Here is a 12,976-nt window from a genome sequence, read left to right on the forward strand (position 1 = left end):
ATCTCTCCCTTTTATTTATTTATTTTTCATTTTTTAAGGCAAAGTTTCTCATTGGCCTCATAATCACCAAGTAGGTTATGGTTCAGCAAATCCCAACAATCTGATGGTCTCTGCCTATTGTGTATTTAAATACTTAAGACTATGTTCACTTCTTTTGCTTGTTTTTGTTTTGGGGATTAAATGTTGATTCTTATGTATGCATTGCAAGCTCTTTACAAACTAGGCTAATACCTTAGCCCTACTTGCTGTTTTCTTGTTTCAGTCAGCACTCAAAACAGATAAACAGAATCACTAGAACATATGTATTAACATGTTTAATACAATGAATGACTTGTTATCTGATGGCTATTTACACAAACTGAAATCTATAATGAGTCTGTCACAAGTGACAGGTAAATCTCATGGCACTAGTTAAAGCTGTGCCAATGGCAGTATTTCCTTTTTTTTTTTTGAAAAGTTTTACATCTGATCTTACCTCCATAAAATGATTTAAGCCTGCATAGTCAGATAATTTAGAATCATTTCCATTCTTAAAAGTAATATACAATAGTTATTAATTATATCAATGCAGCAAGTTCCTATGAAAATGTAGATTATTGTTTGATTAAAATTATCTATCATAGCTTGTTCAACTTAACATATAGGATATTCCAAAATATTTTGTTTTACATTTATTATAAATCTAGCATTTGGCATATTTCTGGGATTAACTTTCAAAAGTACATAATTTATAGGCAAGAGCTAAGCATTTGATAAAAAAAATATTTAACAATGGCCTCTCTTCCCTTAATAAACAATATGTTTTTACAGTTATGCAAATACTGTTATATTTTAGAAAATAAAAAGCAAAAACCTGAACACAAGTATAATTTAGTAAAATGCAGACTCCTGATAGATAGTGACTCTCTAGCATAGTTGTGGTTCGTGTTTCCTAGGTATAATTCACTCTACAGAGGAAAGAATATATATCATTGATCTACACTTGGTTTCAAGTTGAAAGGTTGTAAAACAATAGATTCTTTTTGATTTATTTGTCTGATTGGTAGCAAACTTTATTCTGATATAGTCACCCTGCTTGCATATACAGACCTAGGTCAGTAATAGTTTCCTTTGCAAAGGATGTGTTATTTCACATCATTGGGCTATTTATTCTCTGAACTTAACACAGAGAAAATTGTCTTTCAGAAGTCATTTTTTTTTATATGATCCAACAGTGTCATTCAGGAAAGATACTATCTGATAAAATATCATTCCTGATAACAAGTGAAGGACATTAGGCAAATATAGGTGATAGAAGTTTAAAATATTCAGAGAAACACTTGTAACACTTCCTTTAAAATGGGAATATTGGATTTGTGAGTGAGAATTGGGGCTTCGTATAGAGGTATATGAAGGTACAATAAGACTTAAATGTGAGAATAGGTCTGTAAATAATTTAGATTTCAAAGAGTTGAATATGGAAGAATTTTACAAATGAACAAACAGTGCTATAAAGTTCAGGATGGACCAAAAAAGGTTCATGCTTTCTAAACTGTTAAAATCAAAATTCCGTGTAAGATGACAAAATAATTTACTTCACTGTAAGCTGACAATGAAGAGTCAGAATCATAAAGAATTGACTGCATTCTTAGGAAAAAGGAAGTAAAGGAAGAGTCCTTCTGTGATCAAGAGGCAGAAGTGGCCACCATAACTGTGCTGCTTCTACCAGGGTGGATTCAGCTTAAAATGTCAGGAAGATATTGCCTGCTCCTGGATATGGTATTCACACCAGTGAGCTTATGAAGAAGGACTTCTCAGACTTCAGAGATTAGAAGAAGGCATGAATGTGCCATACCAGAGAAGAGATAGCCAAACTATCTTGGGCATGGAGACAAATGCAGAAGTACAACGGGAACCTGATTATGAGATTTTCTAAGGTTTCATACTGTGACTAGACTGAGAAAAAAAAAAAACAATCCTTACACAACCTTAGAAAAAAACTTCACAGGAACCAAGGTACTAGACCTATCACAATACCACAAATAGAAGCATTCTGCAAAAACTCTGCGACTAGGTATGTTGGAAGGTGGAATTTTACCAGAAAGTGATCTAGTTAGAACAGTATAGAGCTGTAGTCTGCAATATCTTGTGACCTCTCTTGAAATTACAATAATGAACATGCCATTGAAGGGTCTCAATATCATTTCATATTTGACACATTACAAACCGAAAAAAAAAGAAAAGATATTAGAAACTGAAACTGTAAGAAGGCTACTGATATGAATCAGTGGGTCATTGGTCTTTCTTTTTTAGCCAGAGTTTAATTCTTGGAACACATGTAAAAATAGAAAGAAATAACAATCTTCTCAAAGTAATCCTAGGCCCTCCACATGCACTCTAAGTTAGACAAGCCTCTGCCTCAAACACATCACACACACACACACACACACACACACACACACAGAGAGAGAGAGAGAGAGAGAGAGAGAGAGAGAGAGAGAGAGAGAGGCATGCACACACATTTGTATGTATACACAATAATAATGATAAAGCTATCAGAGAAAGATATATTACTTTACAAAGCAAAGATTTCAGACCAATATCATATAGGCTCCTCAGTTATCTTAAAAGCCAGCAGAGCATGGAATGATATATTTCTGTCGCTGAAAGTACTAATTTGCTTGTAAAGCCATCTTCTAAACTATTAGAGAAATAAGAAGGTTCCAAAACAAGTACAAATGAATACATAAATCAACAATGCAGAAAATACATAAAGGGATATGAAAAATTATAATTTACTAAGTTCTTTAACCAAACTAACCAAAACCCAGTAATGACCAAGAATATATAAGAGGATTTATACCAATTCAAATCATTAAGAAGACAATGGACAATAGACACAAAAAAGAGTATCAGTACTAATCTTAAATGTAAATGTCCTCAACTCCTCATTCAAAAGATTCAGAGTTGATTAATAAATAAGAAATAGCAGAGCATTTTCTTCCAGGAATATACTGCACTGACAAAACTATAAACTAGAAGAGTAGAAATTGAATTGCCAAACACATGAAAGTTATAAATAAGCTGGCTTAGCATTTTGATATATGATAATGCATACATCCAACAAAATTAAGGGGGTCTTAAAGAAGACCCTTACATGTTAATAAAATGATTCATCAATAACATATAATAAACTATCAATAAATCTGCACAGAATATTCAGGCTCCAGTTTCATTAAACAAACATTAATAGAATTAAGAGGTTAGGTATGTTCTTTTACAATAATTATGGATGATTGCTTTGGCTGACTCTCAAAATTTAGAAATTTGCAATTAATTATTCCATACCCAAATTGAAATTAGCAGATAACTACAGAATATTTTATTACCAGGATATGTATCATCCTCAGAATCAAATAGAAACATCTCTAAGATACAACAAATTGTAGGTCAAAATTAAAAGACTATAAATATAAATGATAATATGTTTTTCATGTTGCATCGTAGAGCAACTCAAAAGTAGAAATTGTATACATAATTGGATTTTAAAAATGCACACCTCTGATGGATACGTGGCTCAACAGCTAAGATCATTTATTATTCTTGCTAAGGACCTTGATTTAGTTGCTAGCACCTACATCAGACAGCTTAAAACCACCAACAATGCCAAGTCAAGGGGTTAGAAGATTCTCTTCGGCTTTCTTGGGTGTATGTATATATGGGATGTATATGATTCCATGCAAGGTATAATATACATATACATATATACATATACACCAACCTAAATAATAAATATATTAAAATATACTGCAGCACTGTCTGTGGATTATTGAAAAAAATCATTTAATTAAACTTAAAGATGAAATAGAATCAAATGAAAATAAAAACAAACTTTACTAGAACATTGAGGACATAGTTAGGAAGTTCTTAGAGGAAAATAATTTTCAAAGATGTTTTATTATTTCCTCCTACTGAATGTAATTTTTTTCTCACATAATATATCCAGATTATATTTTCTCCTTTTCCTACCCCATGCAATTTCTACCCACCTATCCTCCAATCCAGATGCATTCCTTTGTGTTTCTCATTAGAAAACAAATAGACTTTTAAGGGGTAATAGAAAATAAAACAATACAAACACATCACAATTGAAGAGAAAACACAAGAAAAAAAGACTTCCTTGTTCTCACCCTCATGAATCCCATAAGAACACTAAACTGGAAGTCATAATACATATGCAGCGGTCTTGATTCAGACCATTGTAGGGCATATGCTTGCTGCCTCAGTCTCTGTGACTTTTTTGTGCTTTAACCATATTGATAATGAAGACCTCGTCTTGATGTGGGATTCTCCTCTCTATACCATTGGTTAATAAATTAGCTGCTTTCAGCCAGTGGATTAACAGAATATAGCCAGGCTGGAAAAGATATACAGAGAGAGTAGGAGTCAGTGAAATGCCATGTAGCTGCCTCCAAAGAAGACAGATGCCCAGGAACTTTACCGGTATATCCCAAGTCTAATGGTAAAATGCAAAATAATAGAAATGAGTTTATTTAAGGTGTACGAGCTAGGTAGAAATATGCTTAAGCTATTGGTTAAATAGTATTGCAGTTAATGCAGAATCCTGTGTGATATTTCAGGAGTCCTGGCGGCCAGGAAACAAAGGAGTAGTCTCCCTCAACATTGTCCTCTTAATATTCTCCATTCTCTGGCTCTTATACTCTGCCTCCTCTTCTATGATATTCACTGAGCCCTGATAAGAGAGATTTGATGGAAATAATCCAAAAAGGGATGAGTGTTCCAAGGTCTCTCACTCTCTGCATAATGTCTGATTGTAGGTATCTGTACTTGTTACTGTACTAATGCAGGAGTTTCTCGGGTGATGGTTAAACAAGATAGTAACCCATAAGTATTACAGAATGTCAATAAGAGTCATTTCATCACTACATTTAATTTTATTTGTTTAGACCAGTATTATCTGATTTTACCATAGGTTCATGGGCTGTCTAATCTCAGATTTGTATTCACCTAAGTAGTGTCAGATATGGGTCCCACAGTATAAAGTGGGTCTTAAGTGAAATCACGTATCAATTTGTTGATTCTTTACAAGTTTGTGCCAGGACAATAGTGTAGATCGAAGGGTTTATGGCTGGGTTGGTGTTTGTATTTTTTTTTTGTAGCATAGAAAACACCTTCCTGTACCAAAGATATTAAAACATACGGATTAATATTCTATGTATGTATTGGCTCAAATTCTCCAGGTTCAGTAAGTTGTGTAGGTATGCTCTTCAGCAATGAGGCCTTGAAATCAATTTGTGGAAAACAAACTTTAGTCTTGGCCATAGCCTGGCAATTTTTGAGACTTCTTATGGAAATTTTTTGCCAACAACTCAATTAGATGTATGCCAATTCTGGTACTGGATGTTTCACTTCATGACAAGAGATAGTCATAGCATTGCTTCCATTATTTCACAACCTTATTTAGAAATTCTTTATATACCTACATGCATATATGTATATATGTACACATTTCCTTCTATTGAAAATAAATTTTATATATGCACATATATGTGTATATGTATATGTGTGTGTATGCATGTGTGAAGGTTCTACTCTATCAGTTTTCCATATTACCCCTGAAATGACCCTTAATTTCAGTTGATAGTTCAAAAGGAATTTGTGCACTCTATATCAACCAGAGGATCAATATGTAGAAAATGCACAGAATTGGGAGATTTATATACGTATGTAATCTCGATGAATGGGATAATAATTGAATAGATTTAAGAAATTCAAATAGCTAATAAATTTTTGATTATTTTTCAACATCATTAGCCATCAGGAAATGAAAATTAAACTAAATTGAAATTCTATCAGCCCTCACTTAGAACTATGATTATCAAGAATATAAAGGACAAATGCTAGCAAGGATATGGGGAAAATAACCCTTTTCACTGGGAATGGGTATCTAAACTGGCATAGTCATTATGAAAATATTAGTGAGGGTTTAATAAGAATGAAAGGCAGAAATGCCATACTGCCCAGCAATAACAGTTATGGTTGAACAAATACAGAGGATTATATGTACAGATTTGTGTTTATTACTGCACTATTACTTAGATTTACAACAGATAGAAGCATGTAGGTAGGGTAGAAAATGTAGAACTTTATTCAGCCCCCCCCCCCAAAATAAATAAATTATGAAATATGCTCTGCATTGCAGCTAATATTCACCTATGAGTGGATACATACCATGCTTATATTTCTGAGACTGGGTTACCTCTCTCAGGATAGTTTCTTCTAGTTCCACCTATGTGCATGCAGATTTCAAGGTGTCATTGTTTTTTATCACTGAATAGCACTCCATTGTATAAATGCACCAAATTTTATTTATCCATTCTTTGATTAAAGGGCGTTTAGATTGTTTCCAAATTCTGGCTATGACAAATAATATTACTATGAACATAATTAACAAATGTCCTGTGGTATGGTTGAGCATCTCTTGGGTATATGCCCAGAGTAGTATTGCTGTGTCTTGCAACAGGTTGATTCCCAATTTTCTGAGAAACGACCACAACCCCAGAGATGCTAAGTAACAAAGAAAATCCTAAGATAAACTTATATAGATATCTCTTGGAGTGGTAAATAGACAAGATCTCCTAAGAAAATTGGGATTGTGGGCATGGAGGCAGACGGGAAGGTAGAAGGAGAGGAGGAGAGGAGGGGGAAAGAGTACTTGAGAGAATGGGATGGTTGAGATGGGGGAGGGATAGAGATGGAGAACAAGAAAAGAGATATCTTGATTGAGGGAGCCATTATGGGACTAGCAAGAAACGAAGCACTAGAGAAATTCCCTGGAATCCACAACAATGACCCTATCCGAGACCCTAAGCAATAGTGGAGGGGTGCCTGAACTGGCCTTTTCCTACAGTCTAACTGATGTCTTAATGTCAACATAGAACGTACTTCCAGCAACTGATGGAAGCAGAAGCAGAGATCCACAGAGTAGCCCTGGGTTTAGCTCCCAAAGTCCAGTCAAAGTGTAGGAGAAGTAAGATATCAGCAAAAAGGTCAAGACCATGATGGGGATACCCACTGAAACAGCCTTTCTGAGCTAATGGAAGCCTATCAACTCTGGCCAGACAGAGAGGGAACCAGCATAGGACAAAACTAGGTCCTTGGAATGTGGGTGACAGTTGTATTTCTGGGGCAGACTGTGGTGTCACAGGATTTGTCCCTGTTTGTTCTGGCGTTTTAGAACTCATTATTTCTAAGGGATACCTTGCTCAGCCTAGATATTGTGGGAAGGTCTTTGGTCCTGCCTCAAAGCATAGTGCTAGACTTTTTGGGCTCCTGATGGGAAGCTTTACCCTCTTTGAGGAATAGATGGGGGATAGGATGAAAGAAAGGTTTAGAGAGCAGGAGGAGGGGAGGGAGTGAGTAGTGATTTGGGCATGAAAATTGAGGAAAAGATTGTTTTTTAAATAAGTTAAAATTAAAAATTATGAAATATGCATGAACATGGGAGCTTATTAATAACAGAATCATAGAAACCATTATTAAGTAAATTAAGTCAGGCTCAGAAAGACAGATATTTGTGCCATCAAGTGTTGATGTAAGGGCTTTTGCCTTATCATGTTGTGTTTTGTTTATTACTCTGTGGTTTTATCTCTTCAGGACGTGCTCTTTTTTGATAAGCACATGGAGGGAGAGTGGATGTACATGAGAAGAGTGGAGGTTCTGGGAGGATTGGAGAGAGAGAATAATGTGGTCAGTATATAATGTATGAGAGAAAAATCTATTTTCAAGGACAAATCACAATATCACAGCATATCTCATCTAAATGCTGTGTGTGTTTATATCTATGTGTGCATGTGAATATATATGTGCACAATATTTGTGTTATTCTTGAGAAAAGAGTGGTAATCATGTGGTAAAAGTGGACCTTAAGTGATGGAAAGAGGGCAAGGGGGATGGAATACAAATGGCCAGGAAGCAGAGGCAGAACACTGAGGGGAAGGACAGGGCATCAGAAGCATCAGAAGAAGAGGCAAAAAAGTCAGGGAAGACAGAAAAAAAGATGATACATAAAAATGCCACAAGGGATTTATACTATCTTAAGATATACTATAAAATATTATGTTTTTCTTAATGTTAATGGATTATTATTTGTATCCTTCAGAAGTTTGAATCACTCAACTTGTGTGAAAGCCAAAGACTTCAGAGTAAAGCACTCTGTTTTAAGATATAGTCACTTAATAAGGAAGTAGTTATTGATAAAGAGAGATTCTGTTTATTTCTTTAAATGCACAAGATGATGTCTAGGTATATACTTTAGGTAAACAATTGTTGAGGAACAATATCAATTATACCGTTGTATTGTGAAATAAAAAGTTATATTGATAATTCCACTTTTCAAGTTGAAACATGCTTTGAGGAGTGCAGTACAATTTAATGATATAAGATATATAATATAGGAAATGATGAAATGACATGAGAGTTGTTTACATGCTGCTATATTTGAAATCTTTGCATAAAATTACATAGGTAAATAACACCTGCATATATTGGACCAAGTTCAGTAGAGTTCTGAGTTGAAACATTGATTGTATCTAAGGCAAAACATGAAGTTGAGTAGGAAGGAAGGTAGGAAGAAGTTTAAGGAGAGGATACAACAGAATAATGCATACATTTAAAAATGAACAATGAAATACAAAAGGAATGTTGAATCATAAGTCAAATATTCAATACATTTAACTTCTCATAGGTAACTTGACTCAGACCTTAAAGAAGTCTCTGTATGTTCATACGTGCATAAGGATGTGTGTGTGTGTGTGTGTGTGTGTGTACTTGTGTAGAAATGATTCTTTAGAAACTTTTGGCTCTGCTTTATGAACTGCTATATAATTATAGTCCTTCATTGTTTCCCTAGAAAATATAACAATTAGTTATTTCTCCTTCGATCCTAGCTAGGATTTTGTCGCTGTGATAAACACCATGACCAAAATTAACTTAAAAAGAAAGACATTTTTCAGTTTACAGCTCAAAGTCCTTCCTTGAGCAATGTAAAGCCAAGAATTTAAGACAGGGAATACAATAGAACTGTGGAGGAGGAGCACTGCTTTCCAGCTTGTTCCCCTTAACTTTCTCAGCCTACTTTTTAATACAAGCCAGCAGCAACTGTCCAGGGATGTCAATGCACACAAGGACTTTCCCTAGGTCCCACGTATATTGTAAAGAAAAAAAAAAATCCCTGCAGACTTGCCTACAGGTGAATGTCATGAGGACTTTTCTCAACTGAGGTTTTCCTCTTTCCAGATGATTCTAGTTTGTGTCAGTTTGACACAACACAAACACACAGACAAAAATCAATGCAAAAACATTAACAGTGCAGTCCTCCACAGAACTGTCCCAGTCAAATCCTTCTATATCAAACTACTGCAGATGGAAAAGTTTGGCAAAAAGTGGCACTTTTTCTGTCGAAGATTGGTGCTACAGTGAGAACTCAATCTTTGCTGGTAGGCTATAAATGAATCATGATGAACATCCATATACAACTTCCATTATTTCTATGAGAGTATTTTATAGAAAAAAGGAATGGAGAAACTGAAGAAATGGCTCAGTTGTGTAGGCAGCCTTGCTACTTTCTCAGATGGTCCATGATTGTTGTCCATCACGCATGTGTGATGTGTTACAACTGTCTCTAACTAGAGCTCCCGCTAAACCAGTACCCTTTTCTGGGGTCTGCGGGAACCTTCTCTTACATGTATAGACACCTATATACACAAATAAAGATAAATAAAATAAACATTTTTAAAAGAAAAAATGAGGATTTAGGAATGTATGATTTCATTAATAATAAGAAAAACTTAAAATAAATATGTATATTTAATCAGAAGAATATTAAATAAAAACTTACTATATATTCATTATATCCATTAGCTTACATCATTCCGTTAATTCATCCAGCCAGTAAAAATTAAAATAAAAACATTGAGAAAATTACTGATCATGAACAAATAAAAATAAGTGTTAGATAGTTAGGGAAAAATTTTAAAATTCAGACTATCACCGGCTTGACTGGAATAATGTGAGTAGAAGGGATATTCAGAATCAATAAACCCAATTCAAAATGGTATAATGTTTCTATTTATTTACGAGGTTGGAAATGAAGCTGTTATCAGCCAGCAATAGGCAGCTAATGCCATTTCGCAATCCAATTATTTTAGTTTTGGAAATTGCTGGCTTCTATTTGGTACATGCTTAATTTTGTCTATTCAGGTAAATAAGAGTTAATAGCCAGAATGTGAATTTGCCACAGCAGATAATTAGTGTAATCTGTTATGTATGAAAGCTAGGCTGGCAGAACTGTGTTTTTAATAACGCCCATGGTGTCAAATCACCAATTTCTCATCGTGGCTGCAAAATGCACAGATGGGCAAGGACTCAGTCCTCCTTTGTAATTTATTTGTTTTTCCAAAAGAACCTACTGAGACTATTCTTCTATTATTTCAATATCCAGAATAATAATAAAATCTAGTGACCAAAATATTTTATTTCAACTCGAGATACCCTCTCTTATTTATTATGGAGATCAAGTTTTAACACACCAATTTTCTATTTCCCCTCCATTATATATCTATTCTACATATTGACATGGTACATAAACAGTAGAACAATGTTACACCAAACAATATTTTGAAAAATAAAACATGCATAGTCCTACTCTGATATAATACAAAGCAAATCAACATATTTTTGTACTTATTTTATTACACATCCTTTATATTTTAGACAACTACTACCTATAATAATGTAAAAATAACAATATATATATTGTTTATAAATTTATCATTGGAATCTATTCATGATGGTTAGATGTTAAGAGACTCCGTATTGCTGTTTAAGAGACAGAAAGTACTGGATAACTGCTGTCTTTAATGAAAAATCTGTCAAGGATTTTACTGGTACGTGAATTAAATTTTATTTTGTCAAGTAATTCTCACTAAGACAGCAGCTAGGAAAAAAACACTCTTCTAGAAACTTCTCTGATAAGGTTACATCCTCATATCTATTGGTACATATCAGATATTTGTATGGAATATGTAATAGGAAATGAATCTGCCAATGATTACACTAACAATTATGGATAATTTAAACTACTTTTTTCCCTGAATGTTCTTTTTTCTGTTTATGCATATTCTTGTATATATTTATATTAAACATTAGCATATTCAAAATTTTGAAAAGGTATATTATATATTACTTATTTTGTCATGTGGCATTTATTATGTAATACATTAGATTAAAAAAATATAGAAAATATTTAATTTGGTCCACTCTACTGTCTCTCTATCTCTCCCTCTTGCTATCCAAGTACTTTATTTCTAGTGGAAAAAAAATCATCACAAATGCAACTGTGGCAAAATAATTTACATTTTACAGACATTATTGGAGCTTTTTTCTGATATAAAGTATTTGTAAATAAAACAGTTTTTCCAGGCTACTGTTTTTTGCTGTTGCTCTTGTTGATGGCGATATATTCTCAGTGTTGCTGAATATTTTGTATAATAAAGATATGGAAGGGGATGGAATAAGGTAGGAGTTCAGGAAGGGAGAGAATATGGACAAGTAGAGAGGAAGAAGGAGAAAGGGCTGAGAAATTTAGTGGGGATATAACTGAGAAGGATAAGTAAACCAGCAAAGTATGAGAGGAAAGAAGAACACAGGGATAACAACATAGGATCTGAACTTGAACTCATTCCTAGTGCTTTGTTTCAGAGAATATTTTTAGCTAACATGGATGAAGCGTTGTTCAAACTACTATGTACCTGAAATAAACAAGAAATGTAGGTCGTTGAGCCTGTGAGTGAGCTAAAGAGTGAGCCAGGAACCACCACCACTTCACTGGTTCCTGCGTCAGGTTTTTGCTTGAGTCCATACCATCATGTCCTTATTGAAGGACTGCGAATTGGAAGATGAAATAAATACCTTCTGCCTCAGGTTGCTTTTGGTCAGTGTTCTACCATAGCAACAGAGAACAAACTAGAAGAGATACAAGAGTATTTGAAGAAACAGCCTTTGGGCAACACAAGATACATTGCTTATTTAATGAATTTTCATTTAAACTTCACTCAATGGCCCTTTTCCAAAACAAGGCAAAAATCTATGTGTTGTAGATATTAATATTAATTAATATTTAAATTTGTTTATTTTTATAATTTCATACTTAAATTACTCATTTTTATAATGGGACTCAAAACTACCCTTTTAATTTTAAAAGCTTTTATCTTCTGTTTTTTCTACTTGTCCTTGCTCTAATCCTTTTTCAATAGGTTACTTGAACTACTTTTATAATTGTATTGATTATAGAATACATATTTTCAGAAAATGTTAACTTTAACTATATATACATTCATTTTTTCAGGATTTCCATTGTTATTTTATAATTTTAAATACAACGTATAGGAACTGGATAAATGGCTCAGCTATTTAGAGTTCTTGCTGTTCTTAGATAGGACTTGCCTTTGGTTCCAGTCAGTGCACACAAAGCTCACAAGCTCCTGTAACTCTACATCCAGGTACTTAATTCCCACTTAAATTGCCTTAATTATTTCTTCACTATTCGTGTATAATCACACCACACATTGTCATATATTTTGATCTACCTTTTATGATTTTTTTAAAAAAAGTATATTCATTTTAAATTCATCTACTGTTCTCTCCTCCACCTCTTCCCCCACCTTGTCTTCACCCCAGCCTACTTCTTATACACTCCTCCCAAAGGGTAAGGCCTAGCATCGGGTGTCAACAAAGCCTGGCCCATTAAGCTGAGACAGGACCAAGCCCATTCCCACTGCATTAAGGCTGAGTGTGGCTTCCCAGCATAGGGATTGGACTCCAATAGGCTAGCTCATGCATCAGGGATAGATCCTGGGAGGTTCTACTTCCAAGGGCTCCTCAGATAGTCCCAGCTACACAACAGTCTCCCTTAGGC

The sequence above is a fragment of the Microtus oregoni genome, unplaced genomic scaffold (assembly GCF_018167655.1).
Source record: "Microtus oregoni isolate MIOR12 unplaced genomic scaffold, Mior012 000024F_ref0000369, whole genome shotgun sequence".
NCBI lineage: Eukaryota > Metazoa > Chordata > Mammalia > Rodentia > Cricetidae > Microtus > Microtus oregoni.